At 37.8% G+C, this 26,502-nt stretch overlaps 2 long non-coding RNA genes across 2 annotated transcripts; one reads left to right on the top strand and one right to left on the bottom strand.

Annotated features, from left to right (window-relative positions):
- The first annotated feature begins 7,570 nt into the window (after positions 1-7,570).
- Positions 7,571-9,888, top strand: LOC131686031 (uncharacterized). The gene is made up of 3 exons (XR_009304920.1): positions 7,571-8,010; positions 8,068-8,368; positions 8,426-9,888. It is a non-coding gene; the product is annotated as an uncharacterized LOC131686031 (long non-coding RNA).
- Positions 9,889-11,839: 1,951 nt separating this feature from the next.
- Positions 11,840-13,757, bottom strand: LOC131686083 (uncharacterized). The gene is made up of 3 exons (XR_009304934.1): positions 13,346-13,757; positions 12,986-13,275; positions 11,840-12,928 (listed from the first exon to the last, which is right to left on the bottom strand). It is a non-coding gene; the product is annotated as an uncharacterized LOC131686083 (long non-coding RNA).
- Between the last annotated feature and the right edge of the window lie 12,745 nt (positions 13,758-26,502).

Genomic DNA, 26,502 nt, shown 5'->3' with positions numbered 1-26,502 from the left:
AAAAATTTACGTTTGTCTACGAGGGTGGAGAAATATGCGTAGATTTTGATTTTTTTTGTAATTTTCGTATTACTAATGGGATTTAAAGCGAATTGGGTTCAACATACTAGTCGATCCAGCTAGATGTATTTATGCAGACACTTCGAAGCTAGTACACTATTGAAATAACTTCTCTTTAGGCAACCACTCAACCCAGAACCCACATAATTGGACAAAGCAACAACCTTTCTTGCGTATATTTAGATATAGTAAAATTCAAACTGATTAACTCGAGTGATCGCTTTGTTGTAGAATTCTAGGAATAACACAAAATGACAGTTCTAAAGACGATCTCCCAAAATTCCTCTCCGTAAAAGATTTTGACTGTAAAATCCTGCAGTCGTGAATTATCATCTCAGACACCACTAGCAGACACGCATGGACCATTAAATGTATGAACCAGTTAAAGTTCAAAAATGGTCAAAGTTAAGCCACAGAGAACAGACATCCATGATCGAACAAAAATATTTTAAAAACGTGTGTAAACATTTGAATTAATATACGATAAACACTAGCGCCGCCACCCCAACCTATCCCAACTATCCGTCAAATCCATTCCGGAACCGGTTCGAAATCCTGAATGGATTCAGTATGGAATCTTGCTCAAAGAAAGCAACCGATTCCGTCTCTATCGGTTGATGCATTTGAGCTGGAATTCCGAACCGGTTCCGGACTAGTTTCACTGGGTAGAGGAATAATCGCTGTCAATTCTGTCAAACTCAGCCACAAAAAAAATGACGACAGTAGCGCACCTGGTTTGGATATCCCAACTACCTTCGAAACCGTTAGAGATTTTACACAAGTTGAATGCTGAAGATGGACGTCTGTTCTCTGTGGTTAAGCATTAAACCCACCATGATAACAAGGCGATTTTTGATTTTGAGGTAGTCTGATTTTTTTAATTTTTAATTTAATAATTTCGGTGACTCAAGCTGTGTAGTTAAACTTCTACAACAAAGCGTTCACTCGAGTTGATCAGTTTGAAATTTCTTTTGCAATCGTTTACACTAATTTCAAAATCTTGAAACACCCGTTAAATTTTACGTTTTGACCCGGTGCAAATCCTGGCAATCCGATTCTACTATATAAATATTCGCAGTTAAGGTTTAATACTTAGCGATAATACTTACTTAGGAAATATGACTATTGATTACACAAGAAAAATAGATATTTTCGGAAAGATTTGGATAGTTTCGTCCCTTTAATCGAATAAGACAATTCAAATTATCCCATTATCTTAGAAATATTGAAATTTGTTCACGAAAATTGAAATTTTGCGTGCATGTTTAGTTAAATATTTCAGTCTAGATAATACTTAACATCGACAGTATAATTGCAAATTGTTAGCTAAAGTTTATCAATTTTTACGCTCCACTAATGCTCAAAAAGTACTTGCTAGCTTAGCAATCATGCACTGTTGGTAAAAGTAACATTTCAGCTAAACTTGAATTAGTTATAGCAATATATCTTTTGAAACATTCTTGTGTGACTTACTTAGAAAAGAAGTATTTCGCTATACAAATATTTGAAAGCACTTTTAAATTCACACTTGTATTATATTACATACTACACGGTGTTCTTATAAGTCCAACTTATAGTATAGTGAAATCAAAACGGAAACCTTTCTCAAAGCTGTAAGAAATTTATAAAATTCGACATACAAGTCTTGTATTTCGGAGAAAAATATTTTGATTTTATATTTCCTTAAATTGATACTAATTGATTTGAGCAGTAGTACACAAAAAACCAATGTCAAAAGCTTTATTCATCAATGTTTGTTTTTGTTCTTAATATTTGAAAAGCTTGAAAGAAATCTGAACGTCTCAGGTTAAATTTTTATTTGACCGTATAATGTGCTTCTTGCTATTTTCATTTTTTCCACAAATAAAAAAATCGAAAAGTCTACTTAGCCTTTAGAGGCGGAGGGGGTTGGCAAAAGTCTACTTAAGTCTACTAGGGAGAGGGGGGTGCTGGGTTCAAAAAATCTCAAATTTCGGTCTACGTGGGTCCCTTAACATCATACATTTAGTTGGACCAATCAAAAAATAATGCCCATATGAACAACGGAAAATAAAACTCACAAGGAAAGAAAATGTTTCATTAAACCCGCTATTAGAATGTAAAGATCAGAAATAAACTTCAAGCGTAAGAATCGGACTGAGATCCTTCAGCATAAAAAACGCTAAAAAAGTTGTCAACCGCAAAACTCGACAAGGATGAACCTCCAGTTTAAAAACCGGTTAAAATTAAATAATTCGTATGCAAGAGTATCCGTATATTGCGACGTTCAAGATAAAAAAGATGGGTGGGTAATGTCAGAGACATAACCGGAGTGAAGTAGAATACACTTTAGACCGGTAAATTCTGCTCTGGAATAAGCAATTTCTATGCGATTTTGTCGACTTTAGCACATTCATAGTTTATTTGGAGTATTTTTGGAATTATCAAGTTGACAATTTGCAACATTCTTTGAAAATATTGTTGAACTTTTATGAATGAAGGCACGCAAACGAGCGTTTGACCGTCGTCCTACTACCAGCATTAGAGAAGTAGCAGATCAGCATTTTTCGCTACATGGCCTGTACCAAACAAACCGCTCGTAAGTCCACCGGAGGAAAGGCTCCCCGCAAGCAGTTGGCAACAACTCCCTGGCAACCCTATACCATCATATGGAGTTTGACAGCGACCGACATATATGGGGCGTTATAGCTATAAAGCCCCAAACAAAGAATTATGTTCGGCACTATGCTCGATATTCAAGCATTTCACACGACGTTTTGCATCTTGTGGGATGATTTAATAATTTAATTTAATCGACATTTTGTAACTAAATACAGCTTCTAATCATTCGGCTCAAAATCAATGTTTTGCCTTTCATGGCAGTGATGCTGGCTGTACAGAGACGTCGTCCTTGACAGGGGCTGGTTGGCAACGAAGGCCATGTAAAAGTGCCCCAGTCACGGTTAGCGTTAAGAAGTCTCATCGCTACCGAACAGAAACAGTCGCCCTGCGAAAAATTCACAGCTATCAGAAATCGAGCGGGCCTAAATTGTGACCCAAAATAAACCACAAACCAACAAGTTGTTTTCAGGACCAGCCAATTATAAAGTATTATTATTATAAATGAAATTTTCCATTGCCTTAAAACCTCCCACCCCCTTTCCTCCCGGCTTGAATAACTATCAATCTTGATGATGCTGTGCGGCGGGGGCACTAGTTTTTATTATAGTGGAAAATTTAGGTTTACGCGTTTTTCCCTAAAGTTTTTTAGCTGTGCTGTTTTCAAGGAAGTTGTAGTTGAATTCAAAATAAAATAGTTTATTTCTGTTGTCAGAGATGGACCTTCCAACGAAAACTAGTCTGGCTCGCTTGGAATCGAATTGTATGGACCAACCACTGCTTTCACAAAATCTGTTATTTTCAGTAATTGAACATTCTACACAACTAGTCACAACTATTTTCAATCAGCGCAAAAATCGATGATTTTCATTCAGTACAATAGCAGATTTTCACTTTTAGAAAAACAGGCAACATTCTGGCCGAAAATTTTGAAACGGAGCACCTATATCGAAATGTTAGAAAACGTTCGATTTTTGTAAATTGAATCATTACACTAACCTGTCTACAAATCACACAAATAACTTTTTTATTTTGTGCCATTCTACTTGAAAGCGACGATATTGTTCACAAGTGGCTCACTTACCATCCAACGCTCTTGGCAAGCCACTTTCTGATGCTTGTAATAAAATTTCAATTCGATTCTTTGTCGATAAATTGATGGCCCTGAAAAGGGCCTTTTCTTTGGGCAGTTTTCGAAATTTACTTGGTGCTGGTGTATATGGTAACAGTTTTGGTGCCATCGAAGACGGCGTGCTTGGCCAACTCTTCTGACAGCAGCAACTGGACGGTGGTTCGAATTTTGCGGGAGATGCTGCAAACGAACTGCTGCATGCTGATGCTGCAAACGAACTGATCGTGAACAACAGCATGCTGAGTTTTTATACCTGACTACAGCACAATGTAAGCTCGTCCTTTTTTGTGTTGTCCTCAATATGTGTTCGTCGTAGCTCCACCCCTTGGTTGGTCGACCACATATTTTTGATAAAGAACAAAATTGAAATTGTGTTTCCAATACGGAGGTTATCGAACACTCAGGGTAAAAAGAGTAATGTAATATGGCACCTTGGTAAAATGTTTGAGAATTGAAACCTTTTTTGAATGCGCCTAGTAAACACGAAACTGTAAACAAACACACAAATGATAACTTTTTATTTTATGTCATTCTACGTGAAATCTACGATATTGTTCACAAGTAGCTCACTTGCCATCGAACGCTCTTGGCAAGCTACTTTCGGATGCTTGTAATAACAAAATTTCAATTCGATTCTTTGTTGATAAATGGCCCGTACCAAACATACCGCTCGTAAGTCCACCGGAGGAAAGCCTCCCCGCAAGCAGTAAGCAACGAAGGCCGTGTAAAAGTGCCCCAGTCACGGTTGGCGTTAGGAAGCCTCATCACTACTGAACAGAAACTGTCGCCCTGCGAGAAATTCACAGCTATCAGCAATCGAGCAGGCCTAAATTGTGACTCAAAATAAACCACAAACCAACAAGTTCTTTTCAGGACCAGCCAATTATATTCCAGTAAGATATAAATGAAATTTTCGTTTTCCATTGCCTTACAACCTCTTTCCTCCCGGCTTGAATTACTATCAATCTTGATGATGCTGTGCGGCTGGGCACAGGCAGTTTCCATTATAGTGAAAAATTTAGGTTTGCGCGTTTTTCCCAAAAGTTTTTTAGCTGTGCTGTTTTCAAGGAAGTTGTAGTTGAATTCATAGTAAAAAAGTTTACTTCTATTGTCAGAGGTGGACCTTCCAACGAAAACTAGTCTGGCTTGGAATCGAATTGTATGGACCAACCACTGCTTTCACAAAATCCGTTATTTTCAGTAATTGTACATTCTACAGAATTAGTCACAACTATTTCCAATCAGCGCAAAAATCGAAGGTTTTCATTCAATACAACAGCAAATTTTCACGTTTGAAAAAACAGGCAGCATTCTGGCCGAAAATTTTGAAACGGAGCCCCTATATCGAAACGTTCGATTTTTGTAAATTGAATCATTACACTAAACTGTCACAAATAACTTTTCATTTTGTGCCATTCTCGTGAAAGCGACGGTATTGTTCACAAGTGGCTCACTTACCATCCAACGCTCTTGACAAGCTGATGCTTGTAATAACAAAACTTCAAATTCATTCTTTGTCGATAAATTGATGGCCCTGAAAAGGGCCTTTTCTTTGGGCAGTGTTCGAAATTTACTTGGTGCTGGTGTATATGGTAACAGTTTTGGTGCCATCGAAGACGGCGTGCTTGGTCAACTCTTCTGTGACAGCAGCAAACGGAAGGCGGTTTGAATTTTGCGGGAGATGCTGCAAACGAACTGCTGCATGCTGATGCTGGAAACGAACTGAGCGTGAGCAACAGCATGCTGAGTTTTTATACCTGACTACAGCACAATGTAAGCTCGTCCTTTTTTGTGTTGTCCTCAATATGTGTTCTTCGAAGCTCCACCCCTTCGTTGGTCGACCACATATTTTTGATAAAGAACAAAATTGAAATTGTGTTTCCAATACGGAGATTATCGAACACTCAGGGTAAAGAGAGTAATGTAATACGGCACCTTTGTAAAATGTTTGAGAATTGAAACCTTTTTTGAATGCGCCTAGTAAAAATTCACTTCACTCCAGTTTGTTTCTGACCATATTTGCAATTTGCGTACTGAAATAAATCATAATTTAGGGTTTAACCCAAATAGCTCTCCAGGGAGAAACAGTCCATGAAACAGAAAATGCAAACTCATTCTTTGAAATGATTTTGGTGGCCCTGAAAAGGGCCTTTTTATAATGATACAAGTGAGTTCTACCTTTTCAACTTCCAAATCCATACAAAGTGCGTCCCTGCCGCTTCAGAGTATAGACGACATTCATTGCGGTTTTGCGCTTGGCGTGTTCAGTGTAGGTCACGGCATCTCGGATGACATTTTTCTGCACACCATCAGCATTCGTAGATTAAATTGGAGATGCATTTTACATCACCACGACGAGCCAGACGCCGACTGGCAGATTTGGTGATTCCCTGGATTTTATCACGAAGAACCTGGCGATGACGCTTGGTACGGGAACGCAAACATGATACCGCTCATTGTACCGTCCGGACGAGCATGTTGCTCGTGTGGTAAGCGAGCACCCACTGATACAAAACAAGCTCGCGTGACCTGTATATATAACATTCCCGTATGTAATGAAACGCTTACATGCTCCTTTTTGACGGCTCTGCGTGGGATATGCTGACAAATTGCGCATTTTCCTCGCTGTTTCCGAAAGATTTTCTGAAAATCCTTGTTTTGGTTTATTTATAGTAGTCGCAGTAATTCCGAAATTTAATACGATATACGTGCACAAATTTCCGATCAGATAGTGCAAAAATATTGCGATTTCGTCCAGTAGAACGGAAGATACTCGCATTTCAAACCTGGGAAAATTTCTCAACTGAAATTTTTGAAACGGGACCCCATATTGAAACGTTAGAAGTATTCTACTTCAAAAGTCGGCTAAAAAACTACTTTGTAAGAATCGGTTAATTTTTCCGGTTTTTATACTGAATGTTATTTAATCCGACTCTTACAGAGTAGAACCTCAGTTCGATTTTTATGCTTGAAGTTTATATAAGAATTTCACATTCAAACCATTTGAAGCAGGTTTTACGAAGCATGTTCTGTCCTTGCGATTTTATTTTTGGTCGTTCATATCCACTTGACAACACGTTCCATGGCTACACTAGTGAACTCTAGTGATATGGAAAAACTCACTTTCTTCTTGCATCTGAACCGTACACCAAAAATTACGTATCTGATTCACGGTCCGCGATCATCCAAGAACACATGCGAATCTGCGAAAGGCACACGGTCATAAAATATAATTTATACACGCGAAGTTACATACACGTTAACATACGCGACATAGAAACTCACACGCGATCGAAAACGTTAATGTACAAACGCCTAAACCCTTCACTATGATACACGCAATCGCGAACTCCCTACGCCCGCACATATCTGAACCGTAAAATGAATATCACATTCAGAATCACGGCCCACTGAAATTGGCCTTAAGTAGTTTAGTGGGTAACATTTCCCGTCTCGTTTTCAATTGTATTGTTGGGAGTCCTGTCGAGACCCTAGCTCTACTGCTCCAGTAGGACAACTCTCGAGAAAAATGTACTCTGGGTTTTAACTGGAGTGTGCGGCGAAGGGTTACTCCCCCACATATCGCACCGCCATGTCCTAACCCCAACTCGTTAAACCCTCTTAGATCCCTCTCCACCAGTCCCATCAGACCCCGATAATCTAGGTCAATCCAATCTGATCCCTTAGATAAACAGCCAAAACAGTGCACCGTATTATTCGTATAATCTATTCAAATTTATTCACAGATTCGTTTTTTTTCAGGTTTTGAACGTGATCATGGAATTCGGTAATTATTCGTTTTCGTGACACGTATTCAGGACTTTTTTGGTAGAATTGTTTACACCTGATCTCCATGATAGTCCACCCTGGACACTAATCCAGACACATTAACCTTCCCAGAAACCAGTGTCATGCAAACTCGTTCGAGTCCAAATGCTTTCCGAGTTTCAAAGTTTTGCGATCGTCTAAATATTTCAAATTAATGGTAACGATAAACTTTGTCGGATAGAAAAACTTTCAGTATAGTAATAGTCTGTATCACCTGGCAATCTGACTTCCTTGAATAGCACAAACCGTCGTCTTTTTATATCCTTGCATTATGGAAACTGTACAAAAGTAAGGACAATTAGTAGTGGTCAAATGCAAGTGTTACTCCGGAGCTCCTATTGAACCACTAATAATCTAATCGTTGCACAATTATTTCGTGATTACTTTGTGTGGTTTGTTTACATTTCTGATTCTTGGATCCCCAATTACCAATTCTTTTTTCTTTCCAGGAAATGAACCACAACGGCAGCCGATACACGTCGTTCGCCTTTGCTAGTGGAGGGATCGCTGGCAGCGGCGGTGCCCGAGGGGAACTGAGCAGTGGTAATTTGAGCAGAAAGCTGAGTAGTCCGATGGCAGAGTCGACACAGCTGGACAGCAGCGGTATCCGGGGGAATCTTTACGACAGTCCGGTACGACATGTTGGAGTTGGGAAAAGAAGCCTACCTCTCCGTTGCAAAATAGCAGGACAAATTTTAGAAGCAGCTGAACGGCGTCCGGGTCCAGTATGGATCGATTGATTGATCCTAAGTGAGTTTGCAAGTTTACACGTCCTTTATAGGTTCTAATTCAAGTTTAATTTTGCAGGATTTACACGGATGTTCAGAGCCGAGGATTGGTTAACCGGTTGGTAAAGAACCACGATAAAACGCAATCGCCGTTAAATAGGAGTCAATCGATGACTAGCCTGTACTCGAAGCCGGGTCAATTTCCTGTGTGGTGGAGGAGAAATAATTCTTCGATAGCTACCATTGGTTCGGATTTCCCCGTCAGAGAAGTCCGTGTTTCAGGCTGACACAAGGTGGAACATTTTACGGGAGGGATCGTTGCTCATTCCGGCGGAACCTCATCTGAAGATGGTCCGAACACATAGACATGAGGATAAGATTGATGCGGAAAATAGTGTGATTGCGCCTTCAACAGAACTGGATGCCGATTGGATCAAGAAACAATGTAAGGAACTATCGGAGGTTGATTCAGGCGAAGCTGGTACGAAGCAAGCTCGGGAAATTACATACACGGCTTCGCACCCGTGTCGAGGGTCGACGAATCAGCAGCTACAGACGAAGAAATGTAGTAAAAGTAATAAGTTCACTTAGCTCGAGCCTGGTGATGAACACTCCGAAAGTGGAACACGTAGCGCACCGGCCGGCACGATTAAATGTGGATGTCTTTCTCGACGCCGGCAACATTGGATGCGACGGTTCCAGTTAGCATGATTGAATCGAGCAAACCGGCAAAATTAAGTAGGATTGATTCCGCTCCTTTGCCACATATTACGAGAATTGTTCCGGAGTTTCAACTGCCTCTGATGGAATATCCGCCACTAAAACTAACGTTGTTTAACAAAAAATACAACGTCCATGACATGACGAAACGGTGGTTCGACCCACGTCCACAGACAGTGAAGATAAGGATGATGATGATAAAGTAGGCGGACGAATCAGTTTCATTAAGCCAAAGGATAAATCGCCTATGCCAAGGTTGTTTTGAAGAGGTTCGAGCGCTCGAAATCATCGTTGATTCTGAGCTGCTTGAGTGATGATTTTGATGAAGACGAGGAATCGCCTATAGTTACGCCATCGCAGGGTTCATTTTATACGATAGACACCGCGGATGCACCACCGAAGGTTGAAGAGAAGAAACGACTTCCGTCCCGACAATGAGCGGTATTTCAGCAATAGTTAACAGCCCGATCAAGGATCCTGGCCTAGGTAACCGAAACCGGTGGAAAATGTAAAAACGATAGAGCAACCGAAGTAAACCACGGGATTTGCTTTCGGAAGTACAACTGCTACCGTCAGCTCGGCTCCGGTTACAGCACATCAATCCGATACATAGTTTACGTTTAGGACGCCCACTTAACCGTTACTGCTAAAATCATATCATCGGAAATACCACGTATCGTTTTCCTGTGCTTGGATTTCGGTACGTACGGAATCGGACGGCGTTTATGGCCGATACCATTTTATCGGAAAATAATGCGATTCGAGGTATTAATCACACGCCTACATCAAAAAATTATATAATTTGCAACTAATATTTTAAAAAGCCTGACGCTAATAAAAATGTTGAATCAAAAAAATATTGCTGTTTTTGTTTTTATTTGAAAAAAAAGAAAACCCAAACGTTTAAAATAAGAAGAAGAAAACGAAAATAATGAGCACGACGATCGCCCGATTTTCTATAGTTCTACATCGGGCTCACGTCGGTCCGATTACGTCGATGCGTTTGGCATATTTGAAGGTTGACGCGGTTCATGCAAATGGTGCAAAATTGCAGGATATAAACCCGATATCCTGCTCTGATCGGCCCGTTATCGGGCTTAGTCGGCCCGATCATCGGCCTGATAATCGGGCCGATTGAGCTCTACAAAATTTACTGGGTGAGCAAATGCTAGTTTTTATTCATACGGCTTAATGCCTTATAGAGATTAGAGCACTCTAGTTAGAGTTTGGCCAAGAGTAGAGCACTCTAGTTAGAGTGCGGCCAAGACGCGTTTGACGTATCCAAACGAGCAGAAATCTGACGCATTTCTATTGTGATTACGTCAAATTTCATGTTCGTTTGGATACGTCATGGCCTCTTGGCCACACTCTAACTAGAGTGCTCTAGCCAAGAGGCCATGACGTATCCAAACGAACATGGAATTTGACGTATACACAATAGAAATATGTCAAATTTCAAGTTCGTTTGGATACATCATGGCTTCTTGACCACACTCTAACTAGAGTGCTCTAATATAGAGCACTCTAGTTAGAGTGTGGTCAAGAAGCCATGACGTATCCAAACGAACATGAAATTTGACATATTTCTATTGTGTATACGTCAAATTCCATGTTCGTTTGGATACGTCATGGCCTCTTGGTCACACTCTAACTAGAGTGCTCTACTCTAATAGAGATGGGTGGCGTCAGTGATGATGCTTAACTATATTTATGCATCGATTGGTTCTCAAACGAGAAACTTATTCGTTCGACGCGCCAACTAGATTTCATTATTGGTACCAGTCAAATGATGACGAAAGTATTTTCTTGCATTGATTATGTAGGATGGTTGTTCTATTTTAATTGCTTTGATAATCATTAAATAGTTTCACAAAAAGTTTAACTACAGGTGATAAGAAAACACTCGTTCTTTCGTTTGACACCATAACATTCAGTCGAACTCGATATTTTATTGCGAATTATTGAGATCCGGAATTATTTTTGTATAATTGAGGTTAGGTTGGTCGTTTTAGATACGGAAAATGTTTACCCAGAACCACTGAGAACTGACAAACAAGTAAAATTTTCAACTTGTGTAAGAAATAAAACTGTAGCTTTGAAATGACAACAGCAAGTAGCAACTTGACACTAGCCGGCGCTTCGATCGGCCAGAAATCACTATATGGGACTTGTGGGCAAACTTGGATACAATGGTGATTCACGCATGCCAACCTGTATGCGATGGTGATTTTCATCGTATATTCATATAAATGTTTGCACAGGTTTTTCGGGAAAGTTTGCTCTAGCTTATATGTATGTTCTCTGTGCCAGAACTTTGATTTATCAGTGCCCAGTAAATTTTGTAGAGCTCAATCGGCCCGATTATCAGGCCGATGATCGGGCCGACTAAGCCCGATAACGGGCCGATCAGAGCAGGATATCGGGTTTATATCCTGCAATTTTGCACCATTTGCATAAACCGCGTCAACCTTCAAATATGCCAAACGCATCGACGTAATCGGACCGACGTGAGCCCGATGTAGAACTATAGAAAATCGGGCGATCGTCGTGCTCATTATATTCGTTTTCTTCTTCTTATTTTAAACGTTTGGGTTTTCTTTTTTTCAAATAAAAACAAAAACAGCAATATTTTTTTGATTCAAAATTTTTATTAGCGTCAGACTTTTTAAAATATTAGTTGCAAAGTATATAATTTTTTGATGTAGGCGTGTGATTAATACCTCGAATCGCATTATTTTCCGATAAAATGGTATCGACGATAAATGCCGTCCGATTCCGTACGTATCGAAATCCAAGCACAGGAAAACGATACGTGGTATTTCCGATGATTTGATTTTAGCAGTAACCGGTTAAGTGGGCGTCCCAAACGCAAACTATGTATCGGATTGATGTGCTGTAACCGGAGCCGAGCTGACGGTAGCAGTTGTACTTCCGAAAGCAAATCCCGTGGTTTACTTCGGTTGCTCTATCGTTTTTACATTTTCCACCGGTTTCGATGGATCAATTTTACCTAGGCCAGGATCCTTGATCGGGCTATTAACTATTGCTGAAATACCGCTCATTATCGGGACGGAAGCCGTTTCTTCTCTTCAACCTTCGGTGGTGCATCCGCGGTGTCTATCGTATAAAATAAACCCTGCCATGGCGTAACTATAGGCGATTACTCGTCTTCATTAAAATCATCACTCAAGCAGCTCAGAATCAACGATGATTTCGAGCGCTCGAACCTCTTCAGAACAACCTTGGCATTGCTCATAATAGGCGATTTATCCTTTGGCTTAATGAAACTGATTCGTCCGCCTACTTTATCATCATCATCCTTCACTGTCTGTGGACGGGGGTCGAACCACCGTTTCGTCATGTCATGGACGTTATATTTCTTGTTAAACAACGTTAGTTTTAGTGGCGGATATTTCATCAGAGGTAGTTGAAACTCCGGAACAATTCTCGTAATCTGTGGCAAAGGAGCGGAATCAATCCTACTTAATTTTGCCGGTTTGCCGATTAATCCAATCGGCATCCAGTTCTGTTGAAGGCGCAATCACACTATTTTCCGCATCAATCTCATCCTCGTGTCTATGTGTTCGGACCATCTTCAGATAAGGTTCCGCCGGAATGAGCAACGATCCCTCCCGTAAAATGTTCCACCTTGTGTCAGCCTGAAACACGGACTTCTTTGACGGGGAAATCCGAACCAATGGTAGCTATCGAAGAATTGTTTCTCCTCCACCACACAGGAAATTGACCCGGCTTCGAGTACAGGCTAGTCATCGATTGACTCCTATTTAACGGCGATTGCGTTTTATCGTGGTACTTTACCAACCGGTTAACCAATCCTCGGCTCTAAACATCCGTGTAAATCCTGCAAAATTAAACTTGAATTAGAACCTATAAAAGACGTGTAAACTTGCCAACTCACTTAGGATCAATCAATCGATTCATACTGGATCCGGACGCCGTTCAGCTGCTTCTAAAATTTGTCCTGCTATTTTGCAACGGAGAGGTAGGCTTCTTTTCCCAACTCCAACCTGTCGTACCGGACTGTCGTAAAGATTCCCCCGGATACCGCTGTGTCGACTCTGCCATCGGACTACTCAGCTTTCTGCTCAAATTTCCACTGCTCAGTTCCCCTCGGGCACCGCCGCTGCCAGCGATCCCTCCACTAGCAAAGGCGAACGACGTGTATCGGCTGCCGTTGTGGTTCATTTCCTGGGAAGAAAAAAGAATTGGTAATTGGGGATCCAAGAATCAGAAATGTAAACAATCCACACAAACTAACCACGAAATAATTGTGCAACGATTAGATTATTAGTGGTTCAATAGGAGCTCCGGAGTAACACTTGCATTTTTCGACCACCACCAATTGACATATAGCTCGGTGCTGGTCGTATCCTTCCGAGTTTTGTACAATTTCCATAATGCAAGGATATAAAAAGACGACGGTTTGTGCTATTCAAGGAAGTCAGATTGCCAGGTGATACAGACTATTACTATACTGAAAGTTTTTCTATCCGACAAAGTTTATCGTTACCATTAATTTGAAATATTTAGACGATCGCAAAACTTTGAAACTCGGAAAGCATTTGGACCCGAACGAGTTTGCATGACACTGGTTTCTGGGCAGGTTAATGTGTCTGGATTAGTGTCCAGGGCGGACTATCATGGAGATCAGGTGTAAACAATTCTACCAAAAAAAGATGGGTGGGTAATGTCTAGGACATAACCGGAGTGTCGTAACTACTCGTTTGACTTGTAATTCAAATCGAATGATACTCAATGAAATATGTGGGAATGTTTCAAGTTATTCTTTATAATAATTATGGTGGTTCTGAAAAGAACCTTTGTTGTTGGCGTCTGCGTTGATAGGGGATGCGCTGGATTCTAAGCTCGTTGAGACATTCATTCATGAAATGAACAATTTTCTTGCTTTGAAATATCAATGTTAAAATCTCTCGAAACAACCATCGGAATCTTTTTCGTACAGAAATGAACACGCTTAGCGAAAAACTAGGGGCAGGTAATGTCCGAGACATAACCGCGATGATCATATTCTTAAAATTCTGCTTGTATCTCTTTCAAATGGCTAAATTTTACGCATTAAGTTCGATTCACCGGGCTCAGCGAAATTTTCCTGGGGATCCCGTTCGTTAGTATATTCAGCAAAACAATTTTATTACCGAGTTCTCTGCGTTGAATACAGGTCAATAATTTCACATAATGATTTCAACAAGCAGACAATGTACATGTATGACAGGTGGGAGTGTTCTGAAGTGGTTTTAGTGGAGGTAACAACATAAAATCATGTATTGGACATTTTACAATGATTCTCCTTAACCCTGCAAAACCACGGGGTTGGCAGCAGAGGGTTAAGTTTTTTGGAAGAGATGACACTTAATATATGATAACTAAAAATATAAAATTGTTCTATAAATTGCAAAGTTATTGCCGCGTTGACCTGAAAATTTGTCATTTCATTCATAAAGGAACAATCATTGAAATTATGTCAATTTATGCTTTGCAAGATTTGAAATAACTTCGAAGGCTGGTCACGACACCCCTGTTATGTCATATACATTACCAACCCATCTTTTCATCATTTGTTTTGGTGTAGCTTTCGCTTAGTGGCAGAGTTGCGACATTCACTGATTTTCTTGGAAGGATTTGCAAAAACCTTCGGTTTGTAGATTAGCAAATTTTTTTCTTATGATTCACTGGTAAAAGTACAGAATTAACAAGCGCAAACTTAGTACTAGTTAATAAAAGAAACTTTCTAATTAAATTCTTTTTCCATTTTGCATTCGTCCTAATAAGGACGGTTTGTAGATAACTATATTGATACAAGACGAGAATCTTTTGAAACAATTCAAATCTTGCCGACGATTGTTTTTACTGCGTACATACATCTTTCCCCTTTCGCAGCTCACTCCGAATCAGTACGCTTCGCATCAAGGTGTTGACTTTACAATGCAGATGGAAGGCCATCCTTTTGTTCGACAAATGAAAATATTTTCATCATTCGTTTTGGTGTAGCTTTCGCTTAGTGGCAGAGTTGCCACATTCACTGATTTTCTTGGAAGGATTTGCAAAAACCTTTGGGTTTGTAGATTAGAAAAACATTTTATTATGATTCACTGGTAAAAGTACAGAATTAACAAGCGCAAACTTAGTACTAGTTAATAAAAGAAACTTTCTAATTAAATTCTTTTTCCATTTTGCATTCGTCCTAATAAGAACGGTTTGTAGATAACTATGTTGATACAAGACGAGAATCTTTTGAAACAATTCACATCTTGCCGACGATTGTTTTTACTGCGTACATACATACGATCTTTCCCCTTTCGCAGCTCACACCGAATGAGTACGCTTTGCATCCTTCGATGTTTTGGTGGCATTTTTAGTGGCAGTTACTACCGCCTTTTCAGTGACTGCGTTTCTTAGCCTTTGGCTTTTTGGCCTTCTCACCGCCACCACCTCCACCAACGTTTTTCTTCTCTCCGGTGGTAGCCAATTTGATTGGTCGGCCGATGCAGCTTCTCACGACCACGCACGTCTGTTATGCACTGCGTCTTACACACGTCTGGCTTTAAGAAAAGCTGCGACACCCCTATTTATAGCTTTTATCATTAATGTTGATTCTCATTTAAAGTAGTTTTTGAAATATTTAAACAAATTTTATATGGCAAACAACGTATCGGTAGCAAGCGTTGAACGTTTTCCTTCCGATTTATGAAACAAGATTGGCAATCCGTTTAGTAGAAGAAAAGTTATTAAGGTTCAAAATGTACGTAACGCTTTCTCTAATATGCACTACTATCGCTTTCTCGCTCGTTCTCGTGGCGTGCATGAGCGTTTCCTTTCCGTCCGGCTTCTAATGGCTTAACCGAAACTAATATGCCGGCTTTCCCCCACCAACTGCTCTCGTCAAGCAACCCAATACGAATAATCATAGGAACAAACATGTAGTGGACCTATATATAAACTTTTCATTATTTTATTGTTCATTTGCTGCACCATTTTGACGGCTCTGTGCAGGATGGGCTGAAAATTTTCACGTTTTCGAAAGATTTTTCAAAACACTATTTTTCCGTTGATAATGAATGTCCTACCTATTCCAAAATTTAATACAACATTGGTACAAATATTTTCGACAAAATGCCGAAGAAATTGATTAAATCCATTCAGTACAACAAAAGATATAAGCGTTCAAAATCTTACATCATTTTTCTTCCGAAATTTTGAAAAGGGGCCCCTATATTGAAAGGTAAGTCGTTAGTCACGACAAAAGTCCTGAATAAGTGTCACGAAAACAAATAAATTACCGAACTCCATGATCACGTTCAACACCTGAAAAAAAACGAATCTGTGAATAAATTTGAATAGATTATACGAATAATACGGTGCACTGTTTTGGCTGTTTATCTAAGGGATCAGATTGGATTGACCTAGATTATCGGGGTCTGATGGGGTAGTAGTCTGATGGGACTAGTGGAGAGGGATCTGAGGGGGTTTAACGAGTTGGGGTTAGGACATGATTGTGCGATATGTGGGGGAGTAACCCTTCGCCGCACACTCCAGTTAAAACCCAGAGTACATTTTTCTCGAGAGTTGTCCTACTGGAGCAGTAGAGCTAGGGTCTCGACAGGACTCCCAACAATACAATTGAAAACGAGACGGGAAATGTTACCCACTAAACTGCTTAAGGTTAATTGCAGTGGGCCGTGATTCTGAATGTGATATTCATTTTACGGTTCAGATATGTGCGGGCGTAGGGAGTTCGCGATTGCGTGTATCATAGTGAAGGGTTTAGGCGTTTGTACATTAACGTTTTCGATCGCGTGTGAGTTTCTATGTCGCGTATGTTAACGTGTATGTAACTTCGCGTGTATAAATTTTATTTTATGACCGTGTGCCTTTCGCATATTCGCATGTGTTCTTGGACCGCGTGTATAAATTGTTTTTTAAAACCGTGTGCCTTTCGCACATTCGCGTGTGTTCTTGAATGATCGCGCGCGGACCGTGAATCCAATACTTTATTTTTGATGTACGGCTCAGATGCTAGAAGAAAGTTAGGTCTTCCATATCACTAGAGTTCCCGGACATGTCGCCGTGGAACGTGTTGTCTAGTGGATATGAGCGTTATTTTTTGATTGGTCCTACTGAATGTATTGACCTAAGTTATTAGGACAGAGGGTAATGGTTTCCGGACGTAATCGCAACGGACGTTTGTAACTTCGTAAATGCTTAAACGTTCATCTTATTACCGGGGTGTTATGTTGTTTGCGTGATCGCGAGCGTAGGTGTGCGTTATTAATCGCAAAGGGCTTAAGCTTAAATTCTGCAATGAATGTATAAAGGTAAAACATTTTCCAAAATATGACCACAACTGCTTCGATTTGTAGTATTAGGTCATTAACAGCCATTCAAAGTCTCTTTGGCCACATTGGTCACCATCATCGGTTCTGGAAGCCCCGGCGGAAGTATCCAAATTCAGAATAACAGTCACATCGGTTTCTCGGAGACGGCTAAACCGATTCAACCAAACTTAGTCTCAAATGAAAGGTGTTGCGCCCTCGTAAATGGCTGTTTAATTTCATCACGATCTGACTTCCGGTTCCGGAGTTTTACAGGTTGTGGCGTGCGATCACATAGCAAATTCCGATTCAAACCAATATTCCGATGAAAGCAAAAAAGGTAAAAATTTCGCTATAATGTCTTTCAAACAACTTAAATTTGCAGTTCTAGGTCACCGACGGCCAACCAAACTTTCGTTGACTACATTGACCACCAGAGACGGTTACGGAAGTGCCCGGGAAAAGCGGCCATATTTGAAAATTAACGAACTCATATCAGTTTCCCGGAAAAGGTTTGGGACGATTTTCACAAACTTAGTCCCAAATGATAGCTATAATATTCCCCTATAATCCCTACATATGTCTATAAAATTTCGTATGGATCGCTTATATGGGTCCGGAAATATAGATTAAATCGTCCGGTCACATATGAAATTCTCATATGAGCCGGAACTCAAAATTTTTTTAAAGGGAAATTTCAGAAATCGAATTCGTATTTTTGATGCCAAACATCATTAAAATGCATGAAACGTCGAAATTTCATGTTACCTCGAAATTTTTTACATTTCTTACAAAAGAAATGTATAGGATTCGCTCAAACTTTGAAAACTTTTCCCGAGGCCCGGAGGGCCGAGTTTCATATACCAATCGACTCAGCTCGACAAATTGAGACAATGTCTGTATGTGTGTGTATGTATATACAAAATGTCATGAAATTATCTCAGCAATGGCTGTACCGATCTTAATGAAACTAGTTTCAAATGAAAGGCCTAACGTTGCCATTTGACACTATTATTTTTGATTTTCGATATGTTGTTTACTTTCTGAGATATGGGCAATTTTGTTAAAACACGGCAGGTTTTTTTGCAAATAACTTTCGAACAATGCAGTATTGTCTTACAAACTGCACATAAATAAAAAGCTTGTAAAAATACCTTTCTAACAAGCTATAGATTGTCAAAATCGGTGCACGAGCGGCGAAGATATTAAACATTTTGTATTTTTATTCCTCGCTTACCAATTTTCACTAACTAAAAATGAGATTGTTTCATACAGAGTATTGTTTTACTGGTGTTAAAGGGGTAAAACTAAACCGATTTTGAGTATCGGGGTATGAAAACAGATCTACGTGATTCAAGGAATTCGATTTTGAGAACATTTTGTGAATTACCTCTATAATAAATGAACTATTTCTCAAAAATCAATATAAAAGTTCACTTCAAAGACAAAAAATGTGTTGATAGTGAAACAGCGAGTTCTAGTATTGATCCCTTGGATTAGACGTTGCGTTCAATCATGAGGTAAATGTTGGATGGTATATCAATACACAGATCAAAAAGTAATTCACCTAGTAGTGAGATAAAAGATTTCTCATATAATTATACTCGTGGCGTCACCGAGAGCAACTGTATGTTTGAAGCCCAAAACTCTAGCGAAAATTTAGCTCTTTTGCAAGATTTAGGTTATACTGGTTATGGCACAAAAATTACTTACATTATTTATGATAAGAATGTAAGGAATCAATGTATCGCATAATATACCTATAAAAATAAGTTCACTCCCTTAACCATCATTTGCCGTTCCTCACACGCCCCCCCCCATCTCTCTCCTCTCTCTCTCTCTCTCTCTCTCTCTCTCTCTCTCTCTCTCTCTCTCTCTCTCTCTATCTCTCTCTCTCTATCTCTCTCTCTCTCTCTCTCTCTCTCTCTCTCTCTCTCTCTCTCTCTTCTCTCTCTGTCTCCCTTCTATCGCATCTATCTAGCTATTTCTGTATCCATTTCTAAGTTGTGTGATAAGATCTTCTGCCAATCTGAAATATTTATTCATATCCAAGCCAATTTCCTGTAAGCGATGTAATTGTGAAGGTTTGAGAAAACAAAACTATTTTTTGTCTGCTGCTACATCAACTCAACTTTAATTCAATTGTATTCAAAGCCTGTATCTACACTATAATTAAGTAAACGTTTCGAAGACTAAATACATGAAAGGAAGAGGTTCTAGAGACGGCAATGTGAACCTCCCACCCGAGTTCGGATTGACGGTGACGAAATCGAAATGGTCGACGAATTCATGTATTTGGGGTCACTGGTAACCGACGACAATGATAACAGCAGAGAAATTCAGAGACTGATCTTGGCGGGAAATCGTGCCTACTTTGGACTCCGGAGGACGCTCCGGTCGAACAAAATTCGCCGCCGCACGAAGTTGATTATCTACAAGACGCTGATTAGATCGGTTGTCCTCTACGGCCACGAGACCTAGACTATGCTTGTGGAGGACCAACGTGCCCTTGGAGTTTTCGAACGAAAGGTCTTGCGTACCATCTATTGTGGCGTGCTGATGGAAGAGGAACGTGGCGCAGGCGAATGAACCATGAGTTGTATCAGGTGCTGGAGGAACCATTCATCGCGCATACCGCGAAAATAGGACGTTTGCGGTGGGCTGTACAGTGTACACTTCGTGAGAATGTCAGACGACGACCCGGTGAAGATGGTTCTTGAGGGCGACCCTACAGGAACAAGAAGACGGGGCGCACAGTGAGCACGGTGGATCGACCAGCTAGAGGACGACCTGCGGACCCTTCGAAGACTGTGAGGCTGGCGACAAGCAGCAATGGACCGAGTGGAGTGGGGACGGCTTCTGCATACAGCAAGAGACAAAAAGGCTCTAGCCTGAACGGTAAGGTAAGTATATGCCCAAATATGTCATGTGAAAACTAAGAACAACTTTTGTGTAATGATATTATTGAAAATGCACATTCGTTGTATTGGTACGAACTTTCACGAAAGATAACAGATCGAAGACCAAAAATATCCACAAATTAGATCCAGAAAAAGAAGTCTTCCAAAGTACCCACTCTCGATGGGGAATGCAACTACAATGTGTCTTCTAACTTATCGTCGTCCATATCTGCATATACTGAGTAGTTTGAACCATTTCTTTTTCATAGTATTGGTTTGTATAGGACTTATTTATCCATACTTCCTGCACGAGAATTTCGAACGAAACAATATGCAAGCTATAAGGATGAATGGAAAGAGACTGCATTGCAATCAACTGAATGCATGGCTTTTATGCTATTTCACACAACTTCAATGCAAATAAAAACTTTGAAATATCTACCTGTCTCATCCACGAATCGCATTCTCCCTCTGTCGTTCTCTGTTCAAGGGTCTTGAAAGCACATGTGACCTTGCCTCACTTTAGTAAAGGGGTTCCAACAGTACAGCCTTGCGACAGTATTTCAGAGGCTGTCGTCTTCTTTTCGCTTCGACAGTTTGATGACCGAATTAAGCACGACAGCTCTCAGTAAAACTGTTATGCGACTTGCAACGTTGCCGTCTTGTACCGCACATGACAGTTTGCGCATACGTCTACAACTATAGTTAATGTGCGATGACAGCCTCAGTTGGTTTTGCGTAACATTTCTATCGTTCTTGGTGGTAGAACCGACACATCGATGCAATCAAAGAACATTTTTTTTCTGTGAAAGTCGTGCTCTGTACATTAGTTAAGCCCAGTACGGTGCGGAATACGGAACGATTTAGAATGAATGCTGCATGCAAGATTTTCGTTTTTTTTTTCATTAATTTCCCAGACGGGATCAAAACCAGCGGCTTTATTTGATTTGATTTCAAACAGTTACCGAATTTTTAACGTAGTTCGAAATTAAAAACCTGAGCAAATATTTTTAGTCGTTGTAGTAGACTGTTATGTTGCGGAGGGAATCATTTGAGTGAAGCTGGATAGTAATTGTTCAGTAATGGTGATGTGGGTCAAATTGCCGTATCGGGGCAGAAGAACGTTTAGAAGTACGTATTGCGGAAAGTTGGACGGTTTCAGAAAACGGATTTTTGATATGCCGTGTAGATGAAAATGCAGATTGCACCTAGTCACGAATCATGGACATAGGTCATGAGTTATGAGGCTCTTTTTATTTCATCGGAAAGCTAAAAAAATGCGTTGCTACAATAGAGAAATACATAATATAGTTAAATTTAATTTTAAGAGGGGCGCGCCGCCGATTTCAGGCTCCTGAAATATTTTCGTGATTTGTTGGTTATACTAATTTGTTTGAGGCGATCAACAAGCTGATGATTTTATTTGTTTTATTATGTCACTCAATAGCAAACGTGTTTGTCGAGATTGTCCTAACATTTTGTACTTTTCAAGGTACAGGCACACCTCGAAATAGGGGACGTTGGGGAGTTGTGAACCATTGGGAGTTGTGAGCAGCGCTAAGCCATAAATAATTAAAATGTGGTAACTACTAAATATTTCTACTGTCATAACCTCATTTTCTTATTAGCAATTTTACCCGAAAAACAGGATTATACAACAATTTTAATCGACCCGTGCCGCAACCGCGAATTCAGGAGGTTTAGCGTGAATCAATGGTCACCAATCCATTGTGAATCAGATCACATTTCTAACTCATATTTAGTTTAGAATTACTTTAAAATTTAACTTCTATAGGCCCATTAAAAATAAGAAAAAATGCCTTTAACATTGCTTTGTTTAGCGTACGTACTACAGCATAATAAAAATAAATTTCAATCACCTTTTATGTTTAATATGGAATGTATTATTATTGTTAGTGGTAAACTGCCCTAATACAGCACTTGTTTTTAAAAAATGATGGCTTTCATCATCAAGAATAGTTGAAAATTGTTTGTAAAAATATTCCCTCGGTCTCGTATTTATAAACTTTTAAATAAAAATACATTTTTCATGTTTTAAATTTTTATATCTTTAAATTTTAAATTTCTAAAATTATTAAATCTGACTTTCAAAATTTATTAATCTTCAATATTTTAATTTTTTTCCTTTTACATTTCAAAATATTTAAAATTTCAAATCGAAATTTAAATTTTTGAATCAATTCTTTAAATTTTTAAATCTTTAAATTTTTAAATTTTTAAATTTCTAAATTTTTGTATTCCTAAATTTTTAAATTCTTAGATTTATCAATTATTCATTCTTTCATTTTTTAATTCCGAAATCCTATTTTTTTAAATTTCAGCTTAAATTCTTCACACTGTTCCACTTAGGACCACCCATGTCTTATCGATTTTTGCAATGGAAATAAATGCCTATGTTGACCTAAGTTATTCCTATTTAGTTTTCACTAAGTTTCGAATTGTGAATTGACAAGTTCTCTTTGATATAAAAAATTTTGTGGCAAATATTCCATTAAAAGTAAGAGTTGGGCCAAATTACCTAACAATAGGTTATGAGCTATAAACATAGAAATCTGTGAATCCATTTGCGAAAACTTATTTTTTCCTGAAAGCTCGACCTCTCAAACGGTTTTTCGCGATCGCGTATCATATCGTATGTATGGTAAAAGGTCCGAATTGAATCAACCCATATTCACACACAGATTAAACGAAAACAGTTGATAGTCTCGCCTAAAATAAGTTATTAAATAAAAGATATTAGACAGCAGGTCCAAAATCACGATAATGCACATAATTTATTTAATTGTTGTTGCCAACAATAATCTTGTTTTCGGTTTACACATTTATCAAAAAAGCGCACGCTCACGAAAACTGAGAACCGCAAAATTTTGTGAGAAAAAACAGAGCTACATTACAGTCATGAAAATTATATAAATACGCTTTTCACAGTATTACCATAGCTGGAAAATACCTGGGATCCGAAACTCCCCTCTAATTAAAAAAAATCGATTTCTTGATTTTTTAAATTTGCAACATTTTAATATGTTAATTTTGCAACTTTGAAGTCTTCAATTTTGCAATTTTTAAATATTTCGATTTTTTAATTTGGATCAAAATTTAGATTTTTGAAAGCTTTGATTAATATTTTTGATGGTTCAGTTTTCGTTTTTACAATATACAGATTGCATACGTCACAGTAATCGGTGAGAACTAAACAAGTGAAATGCTAAAAATACTTAAATTAAGTTAATCCGGGCAGCGAATTGCACTAGTGTTGCACTTTCTGACAGAAGTGGGAATGAACACGTCTAGTGGCCGGCTCTTTCGCTAGAAACTGCAACTTACTGCTCCGGGGTTGTTTATTAAAAAAACGGCATTAGAAAACTATTTATTTAATCAATTCAATCCATCATGCTATAAATCAATTTCCCAAGACAACGTAATGAAAACTGACGACTGATGTTAAATGACATCCAATGAAAATCGTGCCAGAATTCTGTCCTGGGCAAATTTTTCTACGTTTGAAAACTGCGTTTTATCATGCCTAAAGCACGTCCAAATTAATGAGTATGATTAGCATAACAGTATAACTGTTATGCTGAAAAGTACACTTTACACGTTCGTTCGCTTAAACATGCGTTGATCCTTAAGCGGACCTTACACGAAACAGAAATATTGTCAATAAATATATTGATAAGACTGCTTCAATCCATCAATCTCATTTAAATTCTACAGAATCAATCTATAGCGGACCCTACACGAGACAGAAATATTGTCAATAAATATATTGAAAGGCTGCTTCAATCCCATTTAAACTTAACAGAATCAATATTTTCAAGATGACCTTACACCATCAATATATGTTACTATGTTTTAATTGCCGCAACGTTCTACTGTATCGATTTTGTTGGCTATTTTCGGCAAATTTGAGACTAAGAGAAACGAAAGCAATGAAATTGAAAGACGGATAGGTATTCTAGAGCGAATCAGTTATAAACTTAGAACGGAAAACTAGAACTAGGCAGGCTCATATGGGCATGATCGAATGGAAATGTGAAGAATTTTTTGCCTTCTGCAGAGTAGGAGTTGGGCGTTTCACCCAAGTCTACCGCATGGTCTATGGTAGAACATAACTCATCATCATGTTTTACCGCCGACGCCGGAATCAAATGAATCAAATGAATCAAATGAATCAAATGAATCAAATGAATCAAATGAATCAAATGAACCAAATGAATCAAATGAATCAAATGAATCAAATGAATCAAATGAATCAAATGAATCAAATGAATCAAATGAATCAAATGAATCAAATGAATGAAATGAATCGAATGAATCGAATGAATCGAATGAATCAAATGAATCAAATGAATCAAATGAATCAAATGAATCAAATGAATCAAATGAATCAAATGAATCAAATGAATCAAATGAATCAAATGAATCAAATGAATCAAATGAATCAAATGAATCAAATGAATCAAATGAATCAAATGAATCAAATGAATCAAATGAATCAAATGAATCAAATGAATCAAATGAATCAAATGAATCAAATGAATCAAATGAATCAAATGAATCAAATGAATCAAATGAATCAAATGAATCAAATGAATCAAATGAATCAAATGAATCAAATGAATCAAATGAATCAAATGAATCAAATGAATCAAATGAATCAAATGAATCAAATGAATCAAATGAATCAAATGAATCAAATGAATCAAATGAATCAAATGAATCAAATGAATCAAATGAATCAAATGAATCAAATGAATCAAATGAATCAAATGAATCAAATGAATCAAATGAATCAAATGAATCAAATGAATCAAATGAATCAAATGAATCAAATGAATCAAATGAATCAAATGAATCAAATGAATCAAATGAATCAAATGAATCAAATGAATCAAATGAATCAAATGAATCAAATGAATCAAATGAATCAAATGAATCAAATGAATCAAATGAATCAAATGAATCAAATGAATCAAATGAATCAAATGAATCAAATGAATCAAATGAATCAAATGAATCAAATGAATCAAATGAATCAAATGAATCAAATGAATCAAATGAATCAAATGAATCAAATGAATCAAATGAATCAAATGAATCAAATGAATCAAATGAATCAAATGAATCAAATGAATCAAATGAATCAAATGAATCAAATGAATCAAATGAATCAAATGAATCAAATGAATCAAATGAATCAAATGAATCAAATGAATCAAATGAATCAAATGAATCAAATGAATCAAATGAATCAAATGAATCAAATGAATCAAATGAATCAAATGAATCAAATGAATCAAATGAATCAAATGAATCAAATGAATCAAATGAATCAAATGAATCAAATGAATCAAATGAATCAAATGAATCAAATGAATCAAATGAATCAAATGAATCAAATGAATCAAATGAATCAAATGAATCAAATGAATCAAATGAATCAAATGAATCAAATGAATCAAATGAATCAAATGAATCAAATGAATCAAATGAATCAAATGAATCAAATGAATCAAATGAATCAAATGAATCAAATGAATCAAATGAATCAAATGAATCAAATGAATCAAATGAATCAAATGAATCAAATGAATCAAATGAATCAAATGAATCAAATGAATCAAATGAATCAAATGAATCAAATGAATCAAATGAATCAAATGAATCAAATGAATCAAATGAATCAAATGAATCAAATGAATCAAATGAATCAAATGAATCAAATGAATCAAATGAATCAAATGAATCAAATGAATCAAATGAATCAAATGAATCAAATGAATCAAATGAATCAAATGAATCAAATGAATCAAATGAATCAAATGAATCAAATGAATCAAATGAAACAAATGAATCAAATGAATCAAATGAAACAAATGAAACAAATGAATCAAATGAATCAAATGAATCAAATGAATCAAATGAATCAAATGAATCAAATGAATCAAATGAATCAAATGAATCAAATGAATCAAATGAATCAAATGAATCAAATGAATCAAATGAATCAAATGAATCAAATGAATCAAATGAATCAAATGAATCAAATGAATCAAATGAATCAAATGAATCAAATGAATCAAATGAATCAAATGAATCAAATGAATCAAATGAATCAAATGAATCAAATGAATCAAATGAATCAAATGAATCAAATGAATCAA

The sequence above is a fragment of the Topomyia yanbarensis genome, chromosome 1 (assembly GCF_030247195.1).
Source record: "Topomyia yanbarensis strain Yona2022 chromosome 1, ASM3024719v1, whole genome shotgun sequence".
Taxonomy (NCBI): Eukaryota; Metazoa; Arthropoda; class Insecta; order Diptera; family Culicidae; genus Topomyia; species Topomyia yanbarensis.
Note: the sequence above shows the minus strand (reverse complement) of the source record. Positions and strands in the feature narration are given on the sequence as shown.